Source organism: Canis lupus, chromosome 14, assembly GCF_003254725.2.
Source record: "Canis lupus dingo isolate Sandy chromosome 14, ASM325472v2, whole genome shotgun sequence".
In the NCBI taxonomy this organism is placed as follows: domain Eukaryota; kingdom Metazoa; phylum Chordata; class Mammalia; order Carnivora; family Canidae; genus Canis; species Canis lupus.
Genome location: NC_064256.1, coordinates 39,719,575 through 39,745,008, shown reverse-complemented (window position 1 = coordinate 39,745,008; position 25,434 = coordinate 39,719,575). Strand labels below are relative to the sequence as shown.

General features: G+C 43.3%; 1 long non-coding RNA gene across 7 annotated transcripts in view; it reads left to right on the top strand.

Moving 5' to 3' along the window:
* The window catches only part of LOC112670610 (uncharacterized), a 52,958-nt gene that overhangs the window by 16,364 nt on the left and 11,160 nt on the right, over positions 1-25,434 (top strand). For 4 of the 7 annotated variants that reach the window (XR_003143076.3, XR_003143074.3, XR_003143073.3 and 1 more), the window contains 4 exons: positions 5,474-5,524; positions 14,860-15,120; positions 17,440-17,622; positions 19,163-23,571. This is a non-coding gene — a long non-coding RNA (uncharacterized LOC112670610). Of the gene's footprint in view, positions 1-5,473; positions 5,525-14,859; positions 15,121-17,360; positions 17,623-19,162; positions 23,572-25,434 lie in introns of all 7 variants that reach the window. The other 3 variants (XR_007402059.1, XR_003143077.3, XR_003143075.3) reach the window with 3 other exon arrangements.

The following is a 25,434-nucleotide window of genomic DNA, read 5'->3' as shown; positions in this document are numbered from 1 at the left end:
AGTGGGAATAACACCTATTCGCCCAATTCCTAGGATGCTGTGAGAATTAAATTACATAGTAGCTGCAAAATAATTTGGCTTCATTGGAATTGGGCATCGCCTGCATCTGAGTGGAATGAATGGGCAATTCTTAATGGCTTCCATCTTCTGGCCAAGCTGCCTGGGGACCAGAACAGTAGTTTAGGTCCGGATTTCTAGCCTTTGGCAGCACAAAGAGATGGCCACGGGACCAAAGAGAGGCTGTAATCAGAACATATTGCAGACGATTGCATAGAATTGCTGCAGGGTCATTGAAACCAAGAGCCCAAGTTCCTCACTCAGCAGAGATGTCATGGGGTTCCAGTGGGTGTTGACAGGGAAGAGGGTTCCTAGTTCTGAGTAGGAGGAAATTTTATTAGCATTATTATCGTGATAGGTTTGAATTAGATTATCATCTCTGACTCTCCAAATTGTTCATCCACTCGACACTTTGAATCTGGAAAGTCTGGAGCAGATGAACACACAGCTGAGTGAGAGAGAGTGCTTCTGTCTGCTGTCTGTCTCTCACACATGCACGAACACGCATGTGCACACAATGTGTCTAAGAAAGAGCACTAATAAGCCCCACTGGTGTTCTTGTCCCTCTTGGACCCCCTCAGGCATGACCCCAGGTCCCTCTGTGCACAGTCATGACAACCTTCTCATTCATTTCCAGCTTGCTCCTGTCTCAGGGCCTCTCTCCTATCTCTTCCCTCTTCCTGGAATATTCTTCCCCCAGATTTTTCGATGGCCCGCTGGCTTTTCTTGTCATTCATGTCTCAACCTAGCTCTCACCTCTGTGGAGAGACCTTCCCTGACCACTCCACCTCTATGGAGTAGCCTTATCTTCTGTTTCTTTCCACAGGTCTTTACTCATCAAGCCATTGATTCCTCTGTGATATTTTTGTTTCCTTATTTTCTGACTTCTTCCCATGGCAGAGACAAGCAGGTTGCTCCTGCTATTCATTCCCTCCTTCTTCCCTAGCAGCAGAACCCCAAATTTCAACCAGGTACACAAGATCACATATCGCAGCCTCCCTGGCAGTGAGGTATAGCCACGTTATATGTCTGAGACATATAGGTATGTCTCAGTTCTGGTCAAAGATAAATAGAAGTGTCTTTAGAAGGAGAAGGAGTGCTCTTTTTATCCTCTTTCTTTCTTGTCAGCTGGGATGTGAATGTGACTGCTAGAACTTAAGCAGCCGTGTTCGACTCTGAAGTGAAAGTGTCATCCCAGGGCACCAAGATAACAGGATCCTGGGTCTTTGGTGACATCATGATGAGACCCTAGCAACCCTGGGTCATGCTGCTCTGGACTTTTATGTGACAGAGAAATTAGGTCATAACCTGCTTAAACTATTGTTATGTTGGATCTTCTATCATTTGCAGCTAAACTGACTCCTAATTTCAAATGCCAGTTTCTACCCCCACCTTCATACCTCCCATCTGAGAGCATATGAACTCTCTATAAAAGGATCTTACTTGCTTTGTTCAGTGCCATATGCCCAGCACTGGAATAACATCCACGCATAGTAGTCATTTGGTAAATGTTCATTCAATGAATAGCTTGCTCATGTCTCTTCTTATTTAATTTCTTCCCTCTACTGGCTCCTTTCCCTCTCTGCATTACATTATTTTAGTTTTCTTTTGGCCTCCCTCATATTTTCTCCTCTCTACGTGTCCCTGAGATGTAGACATTTCCCAAGTTTATGTCCTTGGCTAAGGTGGGAAGTACGAGGCATTTCCATGTTGATATCTACTTGCATTTTCACAAACCCTTCCAAGTGAAACTGCCCTCACCACCACGCAACCTTGAAGCCAGTGGTACCTCCTCCTCCTGTCCCACTTCTGATTGGTCGGGGTTATCAGGTCATCCAGATGCAGTCAACCCATTGGCTTATCAGAAACCTCTGTCACTACCGGGTATGAAAGAATAATCTGCCAATGAGAGTCCCTCTATCAAGAATATTTTTTCATTTTAAATTTACTTCATTTAAAAAAATATTTTATTTATTTATTTGAGAGAAAGAGAGAATGGGGGTGGGGGGTGGGAGTGGCGGGATGTGGGGCTCTATCCCAGGACCCCTGAGACCATGACCTGGGCCCAAGGCAAAGGCTTAACTGACAGAGCCACCCAGGCACCCCTTAAATTTACCTTATATGACAAATATTGATAAAAACATAAAAGAAAAACCACCCCCCTCAAATTTTGCCACTTTTAAAAAACATTATATACAGAGACTAAATTTCTACCCCCTCTCTCTTCCCATGTCTGCCTAAGAAATCTTATCCCTTTGAAATAATCAGTATTAGCAGTTATGTGTATGTTTTTCCTGATTTTTTTCTATTGTTAAATAGGGATCTCTATCTATCTATGTATGTGTATATATGTGTGTGTATGTATATTTATTTTATGGACCACCCTATGTATGTTGAGTTGTACCATAGAATCTCTGTAGGCCAAGAAATGCAGATTTTTATCAAGGACCGATCAGTATTCTTGAAACGGATGTCCCATGATATATTCCGTAATTCCCCACTGATGGAACCTTCACGATGTTACCATAAGCATCCTAGATAAATAGAATTCCATGCTTCCATGCCGAAAAGTGGGATTGCTGAGTCAAAGGGTATGAACTTGAAGTTTTAAGTAAATATCATCCAATTAATCTTCAGAGCAGTTACACCAGGTTTACTCTCCCACTCACATACATGAGAATCCCTATGTCCCCATTCTCCTTTAGCACTGGCTACTACCATTCTTTTTCATTGTGGTCACTTATCTCATGATAGGATAGTATGTCATGATATCGATCTCTGCACTTTTTCCTAGGCAGGTAAAGATATTTCCAGACAATGAGGCGCCGGGCTAGAGTTGAAGGGATGCTCAGAGCCAAGCCAACAGGTGTGAATGGTCATTTTGAGGAAGGAGGCAGAGTTGAAGTCCTGAGGAAGCAGGAGGTATGGGGACAGAAGGGGTCTGAAGAGGCAAAGGAAAGAAAGAATGTCAGTGATGGGATGAGAAAATGGGGCGGATCCGTAGAACCCAGGCACGTGGGCAGTGGAGCAGGAGACAGGCTGCATACACATCAGCTGTGCAGCTCTCGTGATGCCTCCGAAGCCTAGAACCTTCTTTCCCTCCTTGTTATCCTCCTTCCCCATGAGGCCTGGCTTTAACTGAGACCAGTTATTTGGTTTGCTTTCCCTGAATAGCCCCTTTACTTGACATGAGAAAAGCCACTGTCTTCTCACCTTCTCTCCGCTGTCCTCCATGGAGCTCTGAGACATCTGTTTCCTCCGTGTCAACCCCACTCAGCCCCGACGGTCCCCATATGTGCATCTTCTGTGCCAGCCTCCTGCTTCACATTTCTCTCTGCTGGCAGGATGGCTTCAACACAGTGTCTGGCTGGTACGTCAAGCTCAGTGTGTCCAAATCGACCCAGCTCTCCATCTACCCACCAAATGGAATCATCTAGATTGTCCTATTTCTCTGTTGATTCCCACCATATTCCTGGTCACAAATACTTGAAACTGTAAAGATTTTTTTTTCATGTTATCTCTTCTTAAATCTGCCCTCATTCTTTTTTATTTTATTTTTATTTGTGGTTAAAACATATATGATATTACCATTGTAACCGTTATTAATTGCATAGTTCAGTAGTGTTAAGTGCATTCACAGTATCGGGCAAACAACACCACCATCCATCTCCAGAATCCTTTTCATCTTGCAAAAATGAAACTGTATACCCATTAAACAACAACACCTATTCCCCAGTCTGTAAAGCAGCCACTCTGCTCCATCACCAAGGGTGGGGGTCATGATCACCTGTATGTCTGTTGGACCTGTCTTAGGCAAATAAGGCTATAGGAAAGAAAGTTAAATGAGTGAATGTCCTACTTATTTCATCCATGCAATGCCCAATAATTACTATTTACCTAGTGTCTAGAACTATGCAGTTTATTTTTATTTCTCAAAACAACTCTCTGGGCATGGTTGTTTGTTGGTTTGTTTCGTTGATGAGGAAACACAGGCCCAGAGGTTAAGCAACAGCCTGGCTGACACAACCTATAATAGACAAGGCAGGTGAGTCTGATAGCAGCGCACCTCTTCCCCACCAGATCTTCTGCTTCTCCCTCACCCATCTCTTCCTTGCTGTGACCCCTCCAGGTACCACCTGTGTCTGCCATCACATGCACATGGTAGCCCTGGGACTGTGAGGCTCTGATGCGTCGGTGCCCTTCCCAACCCTTTTACCACTTGCTCCTGCGGATCAGGCTTGCTCAATCCCAGCTGTGCCCATGGCACTCCCTCCTAGACATCCTCACATTACCGTAGACACACACTTCTTCCCTGAGTGAAGTTCAAGCTCACTGCCAGGCATCTGACCCCTCCCATTTGCTTCCAACTGCCTTCCCTGCTACCGCTTCTTCCTTGTCATCCCAACTATGCTCCAGCTTACATTTTCTTGCCTTTGTCCCTTTGCTTTTCTTTTTTCTTGTGTCCTAAATGTTCTTTTCCATCCTACCACCAAGAACTGTGTCTGCTTTTGTTTGTCATTGCTTCCCCAGGACCTAGAACAGTGCCTGACACATAGTAGGCATGCAACAAATTTTTATTGAGTGAGTGAATGAATGTTGCAATGCTTCTAATCATCTAAGGTTCCATTCAGGTGCCACCCCATGAGGAAACCATCCCTGGACTCCCCAAAGGACTGGATGTCCTTCTTGGCCCTTCATTTGTTCTTACCTTTTCACATAATGTAGTCCGAACTAAACCAAATTTGCTGGGCTCTTGTTTTAGCCTCTCAATTAGATTGTAAGCTCCTTGAGACAGAGACACTGTCTTTTTAAACACTTCGATATCTCTCTCTGCATGGGCTTATGCATGTGGGTGTGCATGTATCCCTGCATGTGTTGCACACACATGCACACACACACAACACACATACCCCACAAACATAAGTGCGGTGCTGAGCACCAGTCTTGTGCATCCAGCAGAGTCACTCAGCATGTGCTAGTTGATTTGAACAGAATCATCTGATCATCCCTCCTCCTCTCTCCTCTTTCTGCAGGCACTGGGACTTTTCCACCTCATTCCTGCCCTGGCCCCCATTTCTCCCATCATGTAGCCACTGCACTGTTGCCACCTGGCACCCATGGGCCAGAGGATGATTTACGTTGGCTGTCATGCTATCAGCTCTCTCCACACAGCGCAACAGGTAGAGGATGAAAATGCATCCTTACGAGAACCTTAAATTTCTTTGTCAGAGAAGGACACCAGGCCAAGAATGGTGGCAGGGATGTCCAATGCAAATCTGACACCTGCTGGAATAATAAAAATGATGAGCATTTAGGGCACTCTCCTGAGGTGCCAGATATTACTTAAGTACTTTGCATTCTCCATTTATACCTCCACCAACCCTGTGAGATGATGGTTATTATCTCTATTTTACAGCTGAGAAGTGAGGCAGAGAGGTTATGTAACTAGCCCAAGATCACACAGCTGGTAAGTGGTAGTGTCTAAATTCAAGCCCACGACCTATGCACTTATTTCTACCCTCTACCCTCTCCTCAAATGAAACCAAGCAGATGGCAGATAATGCAACCTTGGAATGCAGCTCATCCTGATTAAGTGTTTTCCAACCAAGAAAATTGAGACCCAGATAAGGGAGTCCTTGACTGAGTGACTGAAGCCACTCAACTCGTCCTGGCAGAGCAGACGTCAAACCCTGGGTTTCCCCACCTCCTAGCTGCATGCCCTGTCCCCTGTCCTGTACACCCCAGGGCAGGGCTGGATTTCAGAATGTTCCTGCTGTTCTTCTTTGATAAGCTACTTATTGAAGGGTTTTAATGGCAAAATCCATTTGGGAGAAGAGTTTTTGGGTTTGGGGTTTTTCCTAAGGCAAGGAGAAAATGAGTGTTGCTAGGAGAAGTTCGGGACAGCACCTTGAGATGAAGAGAGAGGGACAAGAGAGAAGACCAGGACCTAGAGGGACAGCTGTAGATGCCCCAAGGGGAGGCTGAGCTTGTCACAGGAGGAGAGATGGCTCACCAAGGGCTTCAGAGGGGAGGGAAGTTCAAGACAAGTATTTGCTCTGAATTTGGGGAGGTGTGTAACTGAGGGGGACCATGGTCATTCTGCTCGCGTCTCCAAACTTACCTGAGGGCCATCTTTCAATAACTGAACACTGAGTGAGATTGAGCAGCATCGCCAGATAGATAGATCCCTCCTGGAGAAGCCTGACACCAAAATCATGCCCTCTCTTCTCCAGGGCCATTTAAAAGTGGAACATTGTGTTTGAAAAAACTCCTTTCTATGAGGCACTTAGAGTACTTCCTATATGGTAGGTAATTAATCCATGGAACACTCTGGGAGGAGTGGGAACGGGAGTAAGAAATATTGCTTTCCTTTGACTGATGGAGAAATTAAGCACAGAACAGTCAAGTGCCTTTCTTGACGTGATATAGGAAGTCAGCTGAGGATGCCAGGAGACTGGTTCTCTGCCTCCTGGCTCAGCGTTTTGTCCTAACAGCCCTGCTGGGGCGGTGACTACCCCGTGCACACCAGCTAGCCATGAGGCTTGACTGCAGAGCCGTGACCCAGATTTTCCAAGGACTAAAACATTTATTTTATTTTATGTTCAAACTGCAAAGTCCTTGTTAAAAGTATTTAAAAATAAATAATTGTAATCATCACTTTCAAGTTAATATAAGATTAAAATTTTCCTTCATTCTTTCAGGGCAGTCATTTGTGTTTGTTTCTGATAACAGTGCCAGGCACGTAGTAGGTGCTTACTGAGTAATGAGTTTCTTTGCTCACATATTTCACTGTGGGAAGATCACTTTGGTAGGATATTTGGTAGGGAGTTTTAATGACTAGGTAAGCCTAATTTTGACATATTGGGGTACGTGTTTGCTTGTCAGTGATAATGATGATAATGGTGGCAAATCCTGACCTAGTGCCTGTGAAGCCAAAGCTCCTGTCACTCCTTACATCCTTATATGAGTCATATGTGCTGAATTTGGTTTTGCTGGTGATGACTTTTTTTTGGAAACCTACATCTCTTAAATGGCTCTCTTTTTTGATTAGTCCATTACTCTATCAGGAGGCCACCTAGAATGAAGAGTGTAATTGTATGAAGTAAACTAATTCATTAGAGGTTCAATCAACTCTGCTCTGTTAGTATAGGGTTCAGTTTTACGAATGGGTGCTGACCTTTTTCCCGAAGAACTTGCAAGTCTGATTTGAAACCCTTCCATAAGTCATATTTTTAAGCTTAATTTGCATTATTGATGAAAGACACGGTTTTCTACACTAAGGCAAGCTTTGGTCTAGCTTCTATTCAAGCAGTGCCCAAGGAATAGAGTATCAAATAAATTTCACTGTATTTTGTCCTTTCTCCTCTACCTCTTTCTCTAAAAACAATCCATTTTGCATAACATCAAGAGAGAACTATGATAAAGGCATATGAAGATGGCAGTCATTACTATCATGCACTGGTATCTCTCTTTCCCCTCCTTCCGGGTGCTGGTAGGATTTCCCATCCTCATCTCTTTGAGGTTAGCATTCAAACCATGTGACTTGCTTTGGCCAATGAAACATGAGCAGACATGATGTGTGTCACTTCCCAGTGGAAGTATTTAAGACTTCAGGTTCTGCAGGTACAGGATTCTTATGTCTCTATTTCCTTGCTCTGGTGACTGGCAACATTCTAGATGGTGGATGCTCCATCATGCTGAAACTCTGAGTGAGAAAGACCAGAGTAGAAGTATCCCACCATCTGAGAATACCATGCAGAGTAAGTGAGAAATACAGCTTTACTATTTTACACTACTGAAATTTTTGTTTGTTATTAGAGTATAACCTCACCCGCCCTGACTGGCACATGAGATTTTAAGTCACCACACTCTGGTTTGGAAAATGTGAATCTATCTCCACTTCCCTCCCACCCCTGTGCCATCCCCACAACCCACTCTCTCTTGATTTCTTCTAGAAATTATATTCTCATTTGGCAGATGCTGTTATGATTCAAATAAATTCAATAGTTTTTTTTTTTTTTAGAAGTGGGGAGAGGAAGAGGGAGAGAGAGAATCTTAAGCAGACTCCATGCCCAGTGCTTGGGACTCTATCTCACAACCCTGAGATCAAGAACTGAGCTGAAATCAAGAGTTGGATTCTTAACTGATTGAGCTACCCAGGTGCCTCTAGTTTTTTTGTTTTTTTGTTTTTGTTTGTTTGTTTGTTTTGATTCATCAAGAGAATGATAGACTACAAAGACTAGAGGCTTTCATCCCAGGCATCCCTAGAGATAAGGTTCTTTTTGTTGGAGGGACCAGTGTGTGACTAAAGCTTTGACCGATGCAGTGAGTGCATCTGCCAACCTGGGTCTCCAGGGACAGCACAGTGTGTCTGAATGCCAGGACCAGCAGCTTACCGTCTTGTTTTCACATACAGCCACAACTTGCTCATCCTTTTAGGGTGGCTACTCCTCATGTATAGGAGAACAGCCTAATTCAGTAAATGTTATAGTTCAGTGATCAGGAGGCCTGAATTCTGGCCACTGTCTTAAGACTCCTTAATAAGTTCACTTTTCTCATCTGTAAACCAGGGATGATAGGATTCATTGTCTGCTATTTAAAAATAGTATATGTGCATTGGTGAAAGATCAGAGTGTCTTCTCATATACCCTGACCAATATCTGCAGAACAAGGCAAAAAGAACTGTTTTTGAGCAACTTGGATCACCTGATTAAACAAATCTTTACCAAATCAGTTTTAAAATATTAATATTTTATTATTTAGAGCAGTTTTAGATTTACTGAAAAATTGAGCAGGAAGTACAAAGAATTTCTTCATGCCCCATTTTCCCCTAGACAGTTTCTCCTATTACTCACATCCTACATTAGAGTGGTACATTTGTTGCAATTGATAAACCAATATTGACACATTATTATTAACTAGAGTCCATAGTTTGTGTTAGAGTTCTCTCTATGTTGTGTGGTTCTATGGGTTTTGACAAATGCATACTGTCATGTATCCACTGTTGTGTGTCAAGTGTCATGCATCCATCGTTGTGGGTTTCACTGCCCTAAGTATCTCCTGTACTCCCCCTATTCATTTCTTCCTCTGCCCCACAAAGCCTTGGCAACCCCTGATTTTTTAAATTGTCCCTATAGTTTTGCTCTATACAGAATGTCATATAGAATATTTAGGCCATTTACACTGGCTTCTTTTACTTAGTAATAAGCATTTAAAGTTGCCTCATGTCTTTTCATAGCTTGATAGCTCATTTCTTCCTCTCTCTCTTTTTAAAGATTGATCGATTGATTGATTGATTTTGAGAGAGAGCACGAGCAGGGGAAGGGGCAGAGGGAGAGAATGTTTCAAGCAGACTCCCCCACTGAGCACAGAGCCCAACATGGGGCTCAATCCCATGATCCATGAGATTGTGATCTTAGCTGAAACCAAGAGTTGGATGCTTAACAGACTGAGTTTCCCAGGTGCCTCGAGTATGCTTAATTTTTTAAGGAACCAGCAGAGTATCTTCCAAAGTGGCTGCACCATTTGCAGTGAATGAGTGTTTTCATTGTGCCATATCCTTACCAACATTTGATGTCAATATTCTGGACTTTAGCAATTTTAATAGGTGTGCAATTGTACCTTGTATTCTCTTAGAATTCCCCCAAGACATGTTATGTTGAGCATATTTTCATTTACTTATTTGCCATTTTTATATCTTCTTTGGTGAGGTGTCTGTTCATACTTTTTCTTTTTAATTGGCTTGTTTTCTTATTGCTGAGTACTAAGTGTTCTTTCTATATTCCAGATGCAAGTCTTTATCAAATATGTGTTTTGCAAAGATTTTCTCCCAGTTTGTGCCTTTTTCCTCCATTTTCTTTACAGTGCTTTTAACAGAGCAGAAGTTTTAACTTTAATGAAATTTAACTGAGCAAATTTTTCTTTTTCATGTTTGTGGTATTGTATCTAAAACCTCGTTGCCAAACCCAAGGTCACTTAGACTTTTTCCCTATGTTATCTTCTGAAAGTTTTATAGTTTTGCATTTGACATTAAGGTCTCTAATCTATTTGGAGTTAATTTTTGTGAAGAATGGAAAGTCTGTACTTAGATTCTTGTGTGTGTGTGTGTGTGTGTGTGTGTAGTTGTCCAGTTGTTCAAACCACTGGTTGGAAAGTGTATTTTTCCTCTATTGAATTACTTTTGCTCTGTCAAAGATGAGTTGGCTATATTTGTATACTATATTGTTGACTATAGTTCTGTACTTTCTACTTAGTACCATTGATCTACTGTATTTGTTTCTTCTTTTGCCAACATCACACTGTCTTGATTATTGTAGCTGTATAGAAGTAATGAAATCGGGCAGTACCAATCCTCCAGCTTTGTCTTTGATGTTGTGTTGGCTATTCTGGGTCTTTTGGCTCTCCTATATATAAACCTCAGAATCTGTTTGTCAATATCCACAAAGTGACTTATTGAGATTTTGATTGGAATTGGATGTATCAAAAATAAAATGTGTTGAGGGCTTGTGTGGCTCAGTTGGTTAGCATCCGATTCTTGATCTCAGCTCAGGTCCTGATGTCAGGGTCATATATTGATCAGGTCAGGATATTTTTATTGAGTACTAGATCCCATACTTTCCACAGATAAAAACCCAGAAGAATGAGGAAATGCTTATTTCTTCATGACGGACCCTTCCTAGTCAAGTAAAAACCTTGGATCCTAGAATAGAAAACTAGTCTCTGTGGCCAAATTACTGTATTTCATTTGACATTAAGATAATGATCAGCTATCTTAATTGAAAATTAAGAGAGTGACCAGCAACATATCTCATCCTCAGTTTCTCTACTTAGTGACCACAGAGTCACCATTTTCATACCTCAAAGCTCAAATGCTAGGAACCCAGGAAGCCAATGTGTTATGGACTAGACATAGTGTGATTCACCCAGAGAAACACCTTCCAGGTTCTAGGATGCAAGTCTTCATGCTTTGATTTGCTATGGGTAGGTTTTTAAAGTAAGCTATTTGAAGCATCCCCGGCCCCTACAGAATGTAGCATTTGAAATAACAGCAAATTTAACAAATGAGTCCCCAGGAATGGTCCTGTCTAGACTGGGATGTCAACTGTACTTTTCTACCTGATAGGTATTCAGTTTATCAGATAACAAGGTGACCTGGAAAAGACCTCTCTCTTTTCCATTGGTACTGCCTTTCCTCAAGGCCAGCTTCTTCTCTGGCTCTTGGTTCTAGGAGGGCCTGCCTCTTTTGCTTCCGTGCTCTCCAAGGGGCTGGTGTTGCAAATAGCCAGGGTGGTTGTGCTTCATGTATACCCATAGGCTCATTTGCTCAAGCTTTCAAACTTGCAAGCCATTTAGCACCTGGGCTGTTAACCCACCTCTGGGTTGCAGGTGTCAATATGGACTCAACCTCTGCCCAGGGTGTTCTCTCCTTAAATTCCCTCTTTCCAGGACTAAAGCACCATTTTGAAGCTTCAAGGTCAAAACTCTTTATCTCAACAGTCTGGCCTGAAAACCTTTGCCTATCCAAGCATCTCACTCTATAAAACAGAACTAAAAAATGCCCACAAGGCTGATGCTTTGGGTAATATGACAGGAAAGTGTTTGGAGTTCTTCAGAGGAAAAAGGATATTTAGGGGCTAAATTGCATTACAGTCGATAGAATAAGAACATAGTTTTTAAATTGCAAGATCTGGTGACAGTTTCTCCACTGAAACTATGTGTTAGAGCACACGAATTTCAATTTCCAGGTCAAACATGCCCAAGCTGCTCTGCAGCAGTTTATGGCAGCCTTCTGATGTAAGTTCTGTGATTTGATTTTATTAGTTTCTGGCATTGGGTCCTGTATTTTGAGCAATTTCTATAAAATGTACTTGGGAGTTATTATTTTCCTTTAAAGAATGTGATACTAAAACAAGTTTTTAATAAAGTGTTTTGAAAAGGCAACAGGCTGAAAAAAAGCTGGGCAAAGATTCAAGCTAGTAATGAACTGAATGTGTCTCTAATTATGTTGAATTTACAAGTAATAGAATGAGGCAGGGTTGGCAATTACTTTTGAGTGAAATTGCGTGCCTGAAGGAAGAAAAAGCTTCCCTTAAAGTTAGGGAAAATGAAAAAAAGTGCTGTATCATTACATTTTATTTTAAATATCTTTCACTCTAGGTTTCCAAAGGTCTAATCAGTTCAAAAACAGATTCCCAATAAACATTTTATAGAAATGGATAGTTTTCTCAAACCTAAGCTTGGTTTTTATTTTTTTTTCCTTATAAAGCCTTGAGTATTGATATCTCCTTGCTGTGTCATCCTAATGCCCATGGATTTTCAAGGTGCTACCCCAAAGTAAAATTTAGAAAGTGATTAGGAAGCGCTCAATAGGATTCTCACACACCATGCTGAAAACTCAAGAGTTAAACGAATTTGAGTCTTCCAATAAAACAACTTAAGTGGATGTATAAATAATTCATTTGATGCCCACAGAACTGCCTCAGCATCATTTGTCTCTAATAAGCCAAATCCACAAATAAATAGGGTGCTGGCTGGCATTGGGGCTCTTGTCTCTCACAATGTGATTCTGAATCAAACCCCATCTTGACCAGAGGAACCATCCATCATTTGAGCAGATTGCTCAAAGGATAACAGGCCGGAGGGGGGAAGCCCTGGGCTGTTAGGGGCTTTGCATTCTTGGAATCATGCCATTCCATCCCACACTTGCAGTAAAGTCAGGTCCTGAGTCTGCAGGTAAAAGCCGAAGTGCTGGGTGGCAGGACAATGGTGAGCCAGGACCCCTGAGACCAACTGCTTTCTGCTTCAAGAGATTCACTCTCTGTTGTTTAAATGCATACTTTGTGGCCCTGAGACCTTTTCATTTCATTTCCACAATACCACACAGGTAAGTATTAGTATTCCTATCCCTGTTTTGTGCATAAGGATTTAGGAAGGTTGAGCATCTTATGCAGTGTTGGACTGCTAGCCCACAGCAGAGCTGGACTTCAATTTAGACAGTCTGGATCTCTGAGTGCTGGGTTCTACAGGGATACGTAGTGTTCTGCTAAGAGGCCCGAGCTTATATATGTCCTGAAAAGTGGATGGGCACAGACATCAAGTAGCTTCATTGGGAAACAAATGCAGAGATTTCAGTGGTTGGCTAGGATCACATGCGCAGTAAGTCAAAGGAGAATTGGAGATCATTTGGGGGAGCCTCCTCCCGATAGCAACAGCCACTTCACACATGTGGGGCTTGCATGTGACATTTGCATGAGTGGCCTGGCCAGAGCCAGACACCACAGTGGAGGATCCCACCTTGTCCCCAAGCACTTTCCTCCTGGGATTGAGCCTGTTTCCCTCCTCTAACACCTGAAGGGAGAGAGATTTTCAAACCTTTTGCATTCCATTTCATCACTAAAGCTCTATAGTCACCACAGTGGGGAAGGATGCTTCATTATGTAGGCGACCATACGTCAGGAATGCAGGGTTCCGGTGCTGTGACCCTGGCTGACGGAGTGATAGTACCGGTTTGTCTCCTACCCCTGTTATCTGCTGATTGGCAGACATGACCTCCTCTCCCCCTGTCCCCCGTTCCCAATGATAAAAGGACTTGGGGAGGCTTAAACTAAAGTATTATGGCTTTTCTCTAACTGCTCACTACCATCTTGGGCGAAATTTGTGCTTATATGTGAATGGCTCTATACTCCTTTATCCTTCCCTGGAGTCATTTCATCCACCAGATTATGAGTCCTTGAATCAGGAAGTGAGATTTTACCTTTAACGTCCTAGAAAATCGCTGTAAGATATGTCACAAGGATGAAACAAAGTCATTTTTACCTGAGGCTTTGATAACCCTTTTAGTCAGATGCTTTTGCATAAAGTATAATCCTGGGTGAATTTACTCTGCCAGGAGTTAATGCATTTAGCAACAACGCATTATGGCAAATGCCACTGCCTGTCAGGTGTTTAACATCAGGATCATAAAGAAGCTGTCTGCTCCAAGTCAGCTTTATCTTTCGTCTCCTCCCGGCAGATTGGCACTTGCTTCTCTTTTTTCAGGCCGAGTATAAAAGACCAGGGGATTGCTTCAGGATTTGGACTTCTGTGTAGAACTACACCAGCTCGGCAAGCCCTAAGACATTCTTTATTTCCTTCCCCAAACCCAATGTGATTTGTATTCTGATTTCAAAGATACCATTTGGGTGACCTTTAGGATGACCCCTTAAAATAACTGACATGCCAGACAGTAGATCTGCATAGATGCAGGGTCATTGTTCGTCTTTTGATATATTCAGTGGTCTGCATCCTAATGTTTTCGTGCCCTCAAATAGTTTTATTATATGTCATCATTCTTATCTTCGGCATCCTGATACCTGTTTTCTTTATCTGTTAAGCAGAAGTATATTTCGTGTTCAAAGCGATACATCATAAAGGTAGAAAAAGGTGAACCCTTTGATATATTACAAGTCTCTCATAGCATGAAATAACTATTGCCTATTATTTTACTCCTGACGTTTTTATTTTTAAGGGAATTTCACTTGATTTGTGGTGCTGACACCTCTGATATGTTGTTTCCAGTGACCTTACATCCAAAATCAGTAGCGTGTGACATTTGATGGCCCAGATAAAAAACATTAATGGTGGAAGAGAGGGTTTATTTTCCTGGTCATAAATTAAGTTTAAATAACTCTGAATTTATTTTAAACTCTCCAGTACTTTTTACTGTCCAAGCAATAAATGTATTTATTACTGGGGGCCTACCTGGGTTTCCAACACAAAGCCCTTTGCTCGGTTGCTTTCATTCCTTTCTTTCTCCCTCCACAGGAAGCTCATCTTACCTGGAAATGCCAATTTGCACACACCCCAATCTCTAATTCCCACCAACAAGCATCAGAGAAAGGGCTGCTTATCAGGGAGGTAAACGGAAGGTAGTTTTGTTGCCAATCAGCTTAAGAAAAGCGGGAGTTCATCAAATATTCACTGATGCGGGTAATCCAGCCACGAACGAATTCGGTTTTGGAATTAGAAGTAGAGACACAGACGCAAGCAGTCAAGGTCTGATCCCTCTGTAGCCTCGCGTAAAAGGTTTGTGTTCGATCCTGATTTAATTTTCATAGAAGTGGAAGCTCGTTTGCCTATTTTGATCTTTATAACTTTCCATCTTGAGGTGTATGTTTTTTGGTGCTCACTCATTAGATGTACAATAAAATTGCATGGAGAATTTCTCAGGTAAAAACATTTATGATTTAAAATTTTTTAGCTTTATGTTTGAAAATTACCTTGTATATTTTTTTATCGAGATATAATTCACATATCATAAAATTTGCTGTTTTAAAGTGTACAGCTCAGTGGTTTTTAGTATATTCACAAGTATATACCACCATCTAATTCCAGAACATTCACATCACCTGAAGAACCCTCTCACCCTGTACTTATTAGCAGTCACTCAGCATTCCTCCCTTCCCCTGGCCTCTGGCAACCACTGATCTACCGTCTACCTCCTTGGATTTGCCAATTCTGGATACCTCATGTAAATGGAATCATACAATACGTAACCCTCTGAATACAGCTTCTTTTATGTAGCATGTTTTCTGGGGTCATCCATGTTGTGGCACGTATCAGCACTTCATTCCTTTTTGCGGTTGAATGATATCCCATTATATGGACATACCACATTTTGTTTATCCATTCATCAGTGGATGGTTTTTCATGTAAAGAATTACACATTCATATGTTCAAAATTGGCTTTATAATTAATTCCTCGGGTGTTGCTACTGTTTGGAATATCTTAAAAACTTAGATCTTTGAAAAAGAATGCTATAAAGTACATGTTATCTTAGTATCTTCAGTAATAATAATCACACGTCTCTTATTGATTATGTATGAATTTGATCTTGCCACGAAATGGGAGAAAAGTGGAATCTAAGAAGCTCTTCATTATATGAGTAAGGTAGTAAAAACAAGAAATCATCCACTAAATATAAATTCACATTTAAAGATTACATGTGATTCCTGAAAATATGGAGTGCTGTTTAAGTGGCTTTTCATGAAGACCAGCCACTTGATCCCTCTTAGGACCTCAGGACACTTTGCCTTGGAGTACAGCGATATTCAGTACATGCTTATCCTTCACTGGACTGTAAATTCTTTGTAGGCAGGGGTCATGTTCACTTCATCTAATCTCGGAGCCCCAGCAAAATGCTTGGTACCTACAAGTCACTCAGAAAACAAAAAGTTGATGAATGAATTACATTGTATGCTCTTTTGCTCTTTCTGCTCAGTAAGAAGTCACCTACAAAAAGCATTCTGATCAGTGCCAAATGGCTTCCTTTTACCATTTACATATAGAGAAGTGCACAGTTCACACTTATGTAGCTTGATAAATGTCCACAAAGCAAAGATACCTGTGTAACCACCACTCACGTGAAAAACCAGTCCCCCCAGAAACCCTGGAGCTCTCCTGGTCAATATCCCACCCTTCTCTCCAATAGCAACCTTCCTCCTCACTTCTAACACCATGGGCAATTTTGAACTTTACATAAATGAGCATTCCTTTTACACTCATGATATTTTCTTTCTTTTTTTTTCCTCCCAAGATTTTCTTTAAATTCAAGTTAGTTAACATATAGTGTAGTACTGGTTTCAGGAGTAGAATTTAGTGATTCATCACTTACATGGAACACCCAGTGCTCATCACAACAAGTGCCCTCCTTAATCTGCATCACCTAATTTAGCCTATCCCCCTACTCACCTCCCTCCAGCAGCCCCGTTTGTTCTCTATCATTAAAAGTCCCTTATGGTTTGTCTCCCTCTCTGTTTTTATCTTATTTCATTTTTCCTTCCCTTCCCCTTTGTTTATCTGCTTTGTTTCTTAAATCCCACATTTGATACATTCATAACATTTTCAAAATAAGGATAAAAGGAAAAATTTGAGAGTTATTATAAGGATATGCATGATATACAATCTTTAGATTCTAAGCAGTAAAGAGTGAACCAATGTAAGAGACAAAAATGTAATGCCCATTTTCACTTCTGACTTCACTAAATTTTTTTTTTATCTGTCATGCTTTCCTATTTTCATGCTTAATTTTTGAGCACAGAAAAGTGTGAATTAGGGATCCCTGGGTGGCGCAGCGGTTTAGCGCCTGCCTTTGGCCCGGGGCGCGATCCTGGAGACCCGGGATCGAATCCCACGTCGGGCTCCCGGTGCATGGAGCCTGCTTCTCCCTCTGCCTGTGTCTCTGCCTCTCTCTCTCTCTCTCTCTCTGTGACTATGATAAATAAATAAAAAAAATTTAAAAAAAAAAAAAAAAAAAAAAAAAAAGAAAAGTGTGAATTAGGCCAAGTTTATCCATTTCCAACATCCTGGATTTTTCTACCTTCGTTTCTTCATTTCCTCTCAAGGACTTCCTTAGTCTGTTTGGGCCACTGAAACCAAAATACCAGAGACCGGGTGGCTTAGAAACAACAACAACAACAACAAAAACCCACTTGTTTCTCACAGTTCTGGAAGCTGGAAAGTCCAAGATCAGGGGACTGGCAGATTCAGCGTCTAGTGAGGGTCTGTTCCTAGTTCATAGACAGAAGGTAGGTGGTCTTCTCACTGTGTCTTCATAGGGTGGAAAGGGCAAAGGAGGTTTCTTTAATTCTTTTTTTAAATGATTTTATTTATTTATTCATGAGAGACAGAGAAAGAGAGGCAGAGGGAGAAGCAGGCTCCCTGCAGGGAGCCCAATGCAGGACTCAATCCCAGGTCCCAGGATCACAACCTCAGCCAAAGGCAGATGCTCAACCACTGAGCCACCCAGGCACCCCAAAGCTCCACCTTTCAATACCATCACACTAGCAGTTGATTTCAGTGAATGAATTGGAGAAAAACACAAACATTCAGTCTATGTCGACTCCTTCCCAGCTCCATTCCTCATCGTTCATCATAAAGGGTGAACTGATGAAACACCAAAGTATTCAGTAACAATGCCTGACCACCTCTTCCTAGTGGATCTCTGGGTATCTGAAAGGTCTTAAATCCTCAGGGGACACTGGAATTCTCGATGGTGTGGCTTTGAGCCTGGGTGTCAGGAGCTCAGAGAGGGGAGCATTTTGAGTTTGGCAAATCTTTTGACAAAGTCTATCATGTTATCCTTGAGGACCAGAGAGAAAAGCATGTAATGGGCGAATAACAGCCTGACACTGAACTAGGAAGGAGAACTAATTTACCAGGTGACAGGATTACGATGCAAAAAGATCCTGACAGTCTGAAGTGATAGCCCCAAACTCACTGAATGTAATGGTGATAAACATAAGGTTCCATTATCAGGATAAATAACTAATGACACACCTACAGGATGAGAGACGCAGACTGACATCCATTCAGGTGTAAAAAAAAATCTCAAGGATTTCAGGTGATTGTAAGGGCAACGTGGTGTGGCTGCTGACAGACTCCTTTCATCACAGAGCAGTCCAGAACAAGAGATGCCATGGGTCCTCTTTTTTTCCCTGCCACAGTCGGGAGGGTTTGGTGTATTTTGTTTGAATTTGAGCATCACATTTAAAAAGGAAGATGGTAAAACTAGTGAGGGTTAAGGAAGGGTGAGAGGGCAGTAAATGATGGGAAACCAGGTGGATGTGAGGAACGATGGGGGGGGTCTGAGCATCCTTAGGACAAGGCAGTCTGCGGTTTCCTCACATCCAAAGGGTGGTGGGGGGTAGCGTGGAGAGGAGCTGCGAACTTGGGTATGACCTTGGAAGGCATCTGACATTTTTGCAAGCTGTGAATGGGTCGTGACCAGATGATCACTAAGTTCATTCCAGGAAAAAAAATAAATTAAGGCTGTGAATGCTATACCCTGTATAAACCAGAGATGTATGTGCTTCGGTCTTCGAGTAGTGTCCCATGCAAGAATAGTTTAGCAGCCAGACTTAATTAAAAATCAATGCCATTAAGAAATTAACTTTTCTCAAAGGACATTCTCTTCACCCCTCATTCATTGCCATCCAGCAACTTACCCTCTCTTCTGCTACCTTATTCCTTCTAAAAGCCCCCAGAAGAGAACTAACATTTGTCAAACCCCTTGATATGTGCCAATTTACTCACTTTTACATATAGTGTCTCATTTAATTTTCACAGGAACAGTGCAAAAGATACACTATGGTGATGATGATCCTTTTGTGTGTGAGAGAAGGAGTCGTTTGCCCCAGGTCGTGGCTGGGGAGTGGAGCCCGGGATTTGGACGGGGGTCTTTCTCTCCTCCCTCTGCCAGAAAGCCTCACAGAGCTTAGCTGTGTTTGTCTGAGGATCGCCTGCTCTGTGTGCCATGGCTCCCTCCTGGCTTTTGATCGAAGGGCAGAGAAACAGGCTGGCATTATGTAGCAGCATTTTTTTTTTTTTTATTAAAATAACTTGTCTCCTGTTCACTGGTTTGCCCTTCCATGGCTGGTTCCTCTGCTTCAGGCCTTCTCAGTGCCCAAAGGGCATGTGAGTCCTCATATTGGCAGAGAAACACAGCATCGAATGAGCTGACCCAAGGAGAAAGGACTCCAAGGGACAATCTTGCACTTGCTTGACCTGCCTCTGGTTCGCTCATCTCTTACGTACACGGCTCGTTCTTCAGTTTTACAAAGGCTGCTCTATAGCCAACCAGAGACATAGGAGTTGTTTCCAGTAACTCATCATTGTAGAGAAGGTGGCATGCTTCCGTGTTGGCCCGGGTCGAGTCAGGAGGCTATACTTCTTCTACATAAGGGAAGAAGATTGGTTCTTCACACTCAGTGCTGAGTTCGGTGCCTCCAGCAAACGTTGATCAAACGAAAGAGTGAATGAATGAGTGAATGAATGGACACATGCTCGGTGTGGTGCTCGGCTACCACTTGGGGGTAACACTCAGCTGTCAGGGAGGTAGACCAGGAAAGTTGCTGCTTCCTGCCTGCCTGAGTCTGTGGCAGCTCTGGAGAGGTCTGATTTTTGAAAGTCAAGTAGGCACACTGCACAATAGAGAGTAATTAAATCCTCTTGTTCTATTAATGAAGCAAAGTTTGTCCCAATGTGTGCAAAGAATGAAGGAGAGAAAAAAAAAAAAAAACAACGGTTTGATTCTACAGATCAGACCTCATCAGAGTCACACTGAGGACAACTTTGAAAGTCTTTTAAGCACATTGCCTCTCTAGAAATCTGAGGAACCACAACCATTTCCTCCTACTCATTTGATCCAGGGAAGAAAAGCTGTGCAAAGCAAGAGTGGCAGAGGAAAATGGATGATGGGACAAGAGAAACCTGTACAGTAAGAAGAAAACATCTGACCTATCTTATAGCTTCTTTATGGAAGAGGGAGGTTGGGTTGCTCCATCATGGTGAAAGACAAAAAGCTTCAGGGAAGATAGTTGACCTTTCCGTGCTGGGGGCTGAATCCAGATCTGAGTACTGTGGCCTGTTCCTGTGGAGGAGTCTCTACCATGCAACACCTCACTAGTATGGGGCACTGAGGATGATCTGATAAGCTCTTTCATCCATTACCAATGGATGCCTTCCAGAAGATCTCCACAGACAGAACACCTCAGCCAGTTATGTGAACCCCCCTCCCCTGGTCTTCATCATTTACCCTAACACACTTTTACTGCCAGGAATTCATACTTCGTCAGTGGTCATGGACGCTTCTGATTTGGGGGGAGGCTTTGGGAGGGTTGGAAAGTGAAAGAGGAGAATAGGGAGCCCTCAGAGTTTGGTTATCTCTTGAATTTTCAGCAGGAACCCCTGGTTGCCCACAGCCAGTAATGGTGAGAAAAAGGCTGTGAAAACCAGAAACCTCCACCCCAGACCCTCCCCCATCACTGACTAATTGATTAACCAAAGGTTCGTGAAGAGAATGATTTGATGAGGGTAATTTATAGAGATGGTATCTTTTGTCATCATTTGTCTTTGAAAACATAGAAGAAAACCGCTTTCAAGAGGACATAGCCCGCCAACATGAGCAATGGTGGACGGAGCATCATCAGTTACAGCAGACTGCTCAATTTTGTACCTTTTCAGCCAGTCAAATATCCAATAACCACAAAGGGAGGGGGAACCCCCCTGCACACCTTCACTTTCTGTGTTTTAAACTTTTCCAGCGCTGGCTTATGAAAATATTTGGGGTTGTTCACTGCTCTGCTCTCTGTAGCATAAACATTTATTTAAATGGGGCTGTCTCTAGTAATGAAGAATGAAGGAAAAACAATGGTCTGATTTTGACAAATTAACTTGTGATTTGGAGAGTCAGTGAAGCAGGGAAGAGACATTCCTAACTATACTAATTAAATGAGCTTGCAACATTTATTTTAATGCAATGGAACCAGCCATATGAAGATGAACATTTTAATTTATTTTGCAGTGACATTATGAAAAATTTCACTGCTGCAGATTATCTACAAAAACAAATCTCATCAGCATCTAGGTTTGTGCAGGAAATTTCCATCTTTCACAGGAGCCTGACCTTCCCCGGTGGAAGCAAGTGCGAATGAGCTAAGTTACTTGAAAAGTTTTTCTGAAGGTTGTCTTTCCACTGAGGCTGGGCTTTATGTTCAAATGACTTCTGTGCCAAACACATCCATTTTTCATGGTGTGGCGTAGATGAAAAATTCCGAATCCATTCTACGGGGAATGCAAATATAGCTCATTAGTTCTAAAACATTTTTCATGAAAGACTGCAGAGTATTTGCCAGCAGATGAGGCTGCATAGTTCCAGCCAAGAATGCACACCACATGTCCCACTAATTGTTTTTTAAAGTTGTTCCTTTCCTCTCTGGCACCCAGTAGCTATTGAAAATAGGAAACAATATGAAAAATGGAGGGAGAGCCTAGCTTCCTTTGACATTATTTTGCATTTGGTGTCTTGTCTTTTTTTTTTTTTTTCTCCTCCCTCTCTCTTTATATGCAGCCATATTCTAGAAGGGAAAGACATGGTTTTGCGGATGACTGAAGCATTTCTGCTTTTCCTAGCGATGAATACAGCGCGCATTGGCTGGAGAGTCAAACCGTTACCTGAAGGCGGGGTCTCTGGAGCTTTCTCCTTCCACACCAGCCAAGGAGATGGTGGGCTGGCTGATGCAGCATCAGGCAGACAAAATGGCCTCCTTCCAGAGAGGGAGTGGGTGGGCTGCTGGCTCCTGGCCATCGCCTCAGCCAGCTTTAAGGAAGTCACACAGTCCAAGGATGTCTTTCACACTGACATTCCCATTGGAGCCCTGCCAAGGAATCTTGGAGGAGAGCAGACCACCTCCCTTTCTGAGCCAGCGCTGACCACTGGCTATTGCTGGAGGCCTGGTGGGCACAACCCCCTTCTTGCTGGAGAACCCCATCTCACCTGTTGTCTCCCACCTGGGGGGCCTGAGACAGTCTAGCTCGACCATACTGATCTGAGTAACTTTAGTTCCCCACGGGGCCTCACTATGGCCTTGGTCTCTTTCCACCAACTCAGTACGTAGGCTGTGAATGAGAAGAGGCCACACCCTGCTGGGTGTGGGCCAGTCTTCAGGGGTGGACTCAGTGCACACCCACACCCTTCATGGGGTCTACATTCACCAGCAGGGGCTGGTTTCTCCACCCTCCCAGCCTTGTTCCTAGCCTTGCCAGGGCCTCCCAGCCTGGCTCCTTGCACCATCCCTCTGAACTCTTCCCTCTGCACTGAGCATAGGAAGCAGTTGAGATTGCATTCCTCACCCCAACACATCCACTGCCCTTGGCATTTACATGGCTGGTGGGAACACAGGTTCCCGAGGGTGGATGGGGTCCACTTGGGTAAGAAAAGTTTGTTTTCTCCACTCTGACCAGAATAACCTCAGCAGAGTCTCAAACCCCCATGCCGCCCACAAGCTTTGTGCAGTTACTTGGGCAGCAGCTTGGTCCCCTGAAGGACCCCTCGCAGTGTGGATTCAGTCTAGAAGCAGGATAGCCTGTGCTGCTCCCTCACTTGGCAGGGCGGCAGATGTCCACTGGAGAGGGTCATGTTGCTGAGATACGTTCTTTGAGATGGAAAGCAAGCCCCTTCACGGCATTATTCAGAAAGGAACTACATTATTGTTTACTCAATAGAGAACATCGTCTCCAGTTCAGCTCCTATCATCTATTTGAGAAATGATTATTTTGTGTAAAAAAGTCATGGTGCTCAAAAGAATAAATGCACAGTTTTCTCATGCAGGGAATTAAAGTGAATTACAAGCAAATCCATCAACAGGGCAAGGTATTCCCACTTGTCTCCTACCATCTCTTTGCAAAAGCCAAATAAACCAATTGAAGATTGTGAAGATTATAAATCACAGAGTAGGATGGGCCCACTTAGGGTTCTGTTGGGGATCAACTGATAGCCCCATGGAGAATTTCTACAGCATTCAGTGGGATGATAGAATTGGATTATCTGGAATGAGCATGATACATTTGAATACGGCTCCCTAAAAACATCTTAGAAACTGACCATCTGCAGAGAGTGTCACCTGACCTTTCCCCTTTTAATGGCCTTGACTTCGGATTCCTGTTGAAGCTCAAGGCTGGCACGTGGCAGGCATTCGGTAAGTGTGAAAGGATAAGGTTAGATAATAACCTTTGGGCAGGGGGGAAAGAGTGTACAGGAGTGAAAGTGGACCTTGGCCGTACTCTTTGGAGGTTTCCAAATTCAGGAAGTTGGGGTTCCCGTCTTGTCCAAAGTCAACCTGCTGGCTAATAATTCTGGGGGCTGGGGGCAGCACAGTGCTGTGTCTCAGGCAGGAGCCTCAGTCTGCATCTGAGCCAGTTCTAATCCTTGCTAACTCTGTTGCCTTGGGCAAGTTGTACCCTGTGGCTCAGTTTCCTTGTCAGTAAAATGATGACGGCAATTGCGATGCCTTCTTCATAGGGTCACGGTGAGGACTAACTAGGTTAAGTTACATAAAGCTCCATTTCTCCATTTGGCCCTTTGGAAAGACAATAAAAGATGAAGTACGAGATCTCAAGCTCTCATATAATTGCGACCTCAGAGAGGCCCTTAATGGGCCCCAAGCTTGACTCTTGTTTTACAGGTATGGGAACTGGGGTCCTAAAATGGAAGCCCATGGTCCCCTAGCTAATGTCCGGGCTGGCGCCCAACCCAGGAGTCCTCAGCTTGGATTGTGAAACGTGCTGCAAAGCCTATGGATGTGCTCAAGTCCCACCTAGGCGGGGTCGCAGCCGCACTGTTTAGCTCGCAGACATTTATCAGAACTTGTACTTGGTACCCTTTTGTGTTTCTGCTCAGGAGAATTTATACTGTAGTTGGGAAGATACAGATATATGAGAATTAATGCAAATCTCACCTACTGTGTCAATAACACAGCACTTGGGATCATAAGCACTTGGATCGTATGTATCATAAGCACTTGGGAGTCAGAATAAAGGATGGAAGGGCAGGCATCATTTATGCAAGCTCCTGAGATGCTCACTTTCATAGAACATGGCAGTGGCAGTATTGGCCTGGTCCCCAACCCCACCTCTCCCAGGGAAGAGGTACCCTCCCCCCACACACACACAGTTTCCTCTGTAGTGGAACACAAATTCAACTTAAATTACAACTTCTGTTACACTTTCATTTGCCTGTGACCGAACTGGCTTTCCCCCTGAGCCCCCACCAGTAGGAGGGGAGAATGAGTTGAGTGTCCAATCCTGTGTACATGTGGTCCAGCTGACATAACAGTCCCTTTGTGTGGCATCAGACTCTCTTTGCTAAAAATATTTGTCTCTCAGAGACCACCATTTTCTCCTCCACCATTTCCTTCCCCTCTGAGAGCATTCAGGTATGTGGTGGTGGTAGGGGGAGACCACCAAGATCACACTGAGCAGGGCAGATTGGAGATCCTAGGGCATGAGGTCCTCAGCCCCTTGGTCTCCAGCTGGATCACCTGTGCTCACCTGGGACCTGCTTGCTCGGCTGGCAATGGCAGCTAAAGTCTCTGGTTGGTGGAACCCCTAGTCATGTGCTACTGCTTGGTCAGGGCTCTGCAACAGCCCCCGGTCCTGACTCGGGGGTCCATTCTGCAGCCTTCTCTATAGAGTCACCCTATCCTCAGGGATCCCAGACTCTGAGCAGCCTTTAGGTCCTGCCAGTGCCATGCAGACCTCCAGAGATGACTTTGAAGTCAAACTTTAAGGTCTCTGTCTCAATCTGCTTGGGCTGACATAACAAAATATCATCCACTGGGTGGCTTCAGACAACAGATACCTCTTTCTCAGAGTTCCAGAGACTGAAAGTCCGAGCTCAAGGTGTGGCAGGGTCGGTTACTGGTGAGAGCTCTCTTCCTGGCTTGCCTTCGCACTGTGTCCTCAGATGGCCTCCCCTGTGTGTGTGTGTGCAGAGAAAGATACCTCTCTCTCTTCTTTTAAGGCCACCAATCCTCTCATACAATACCCCATCTTTATTACCT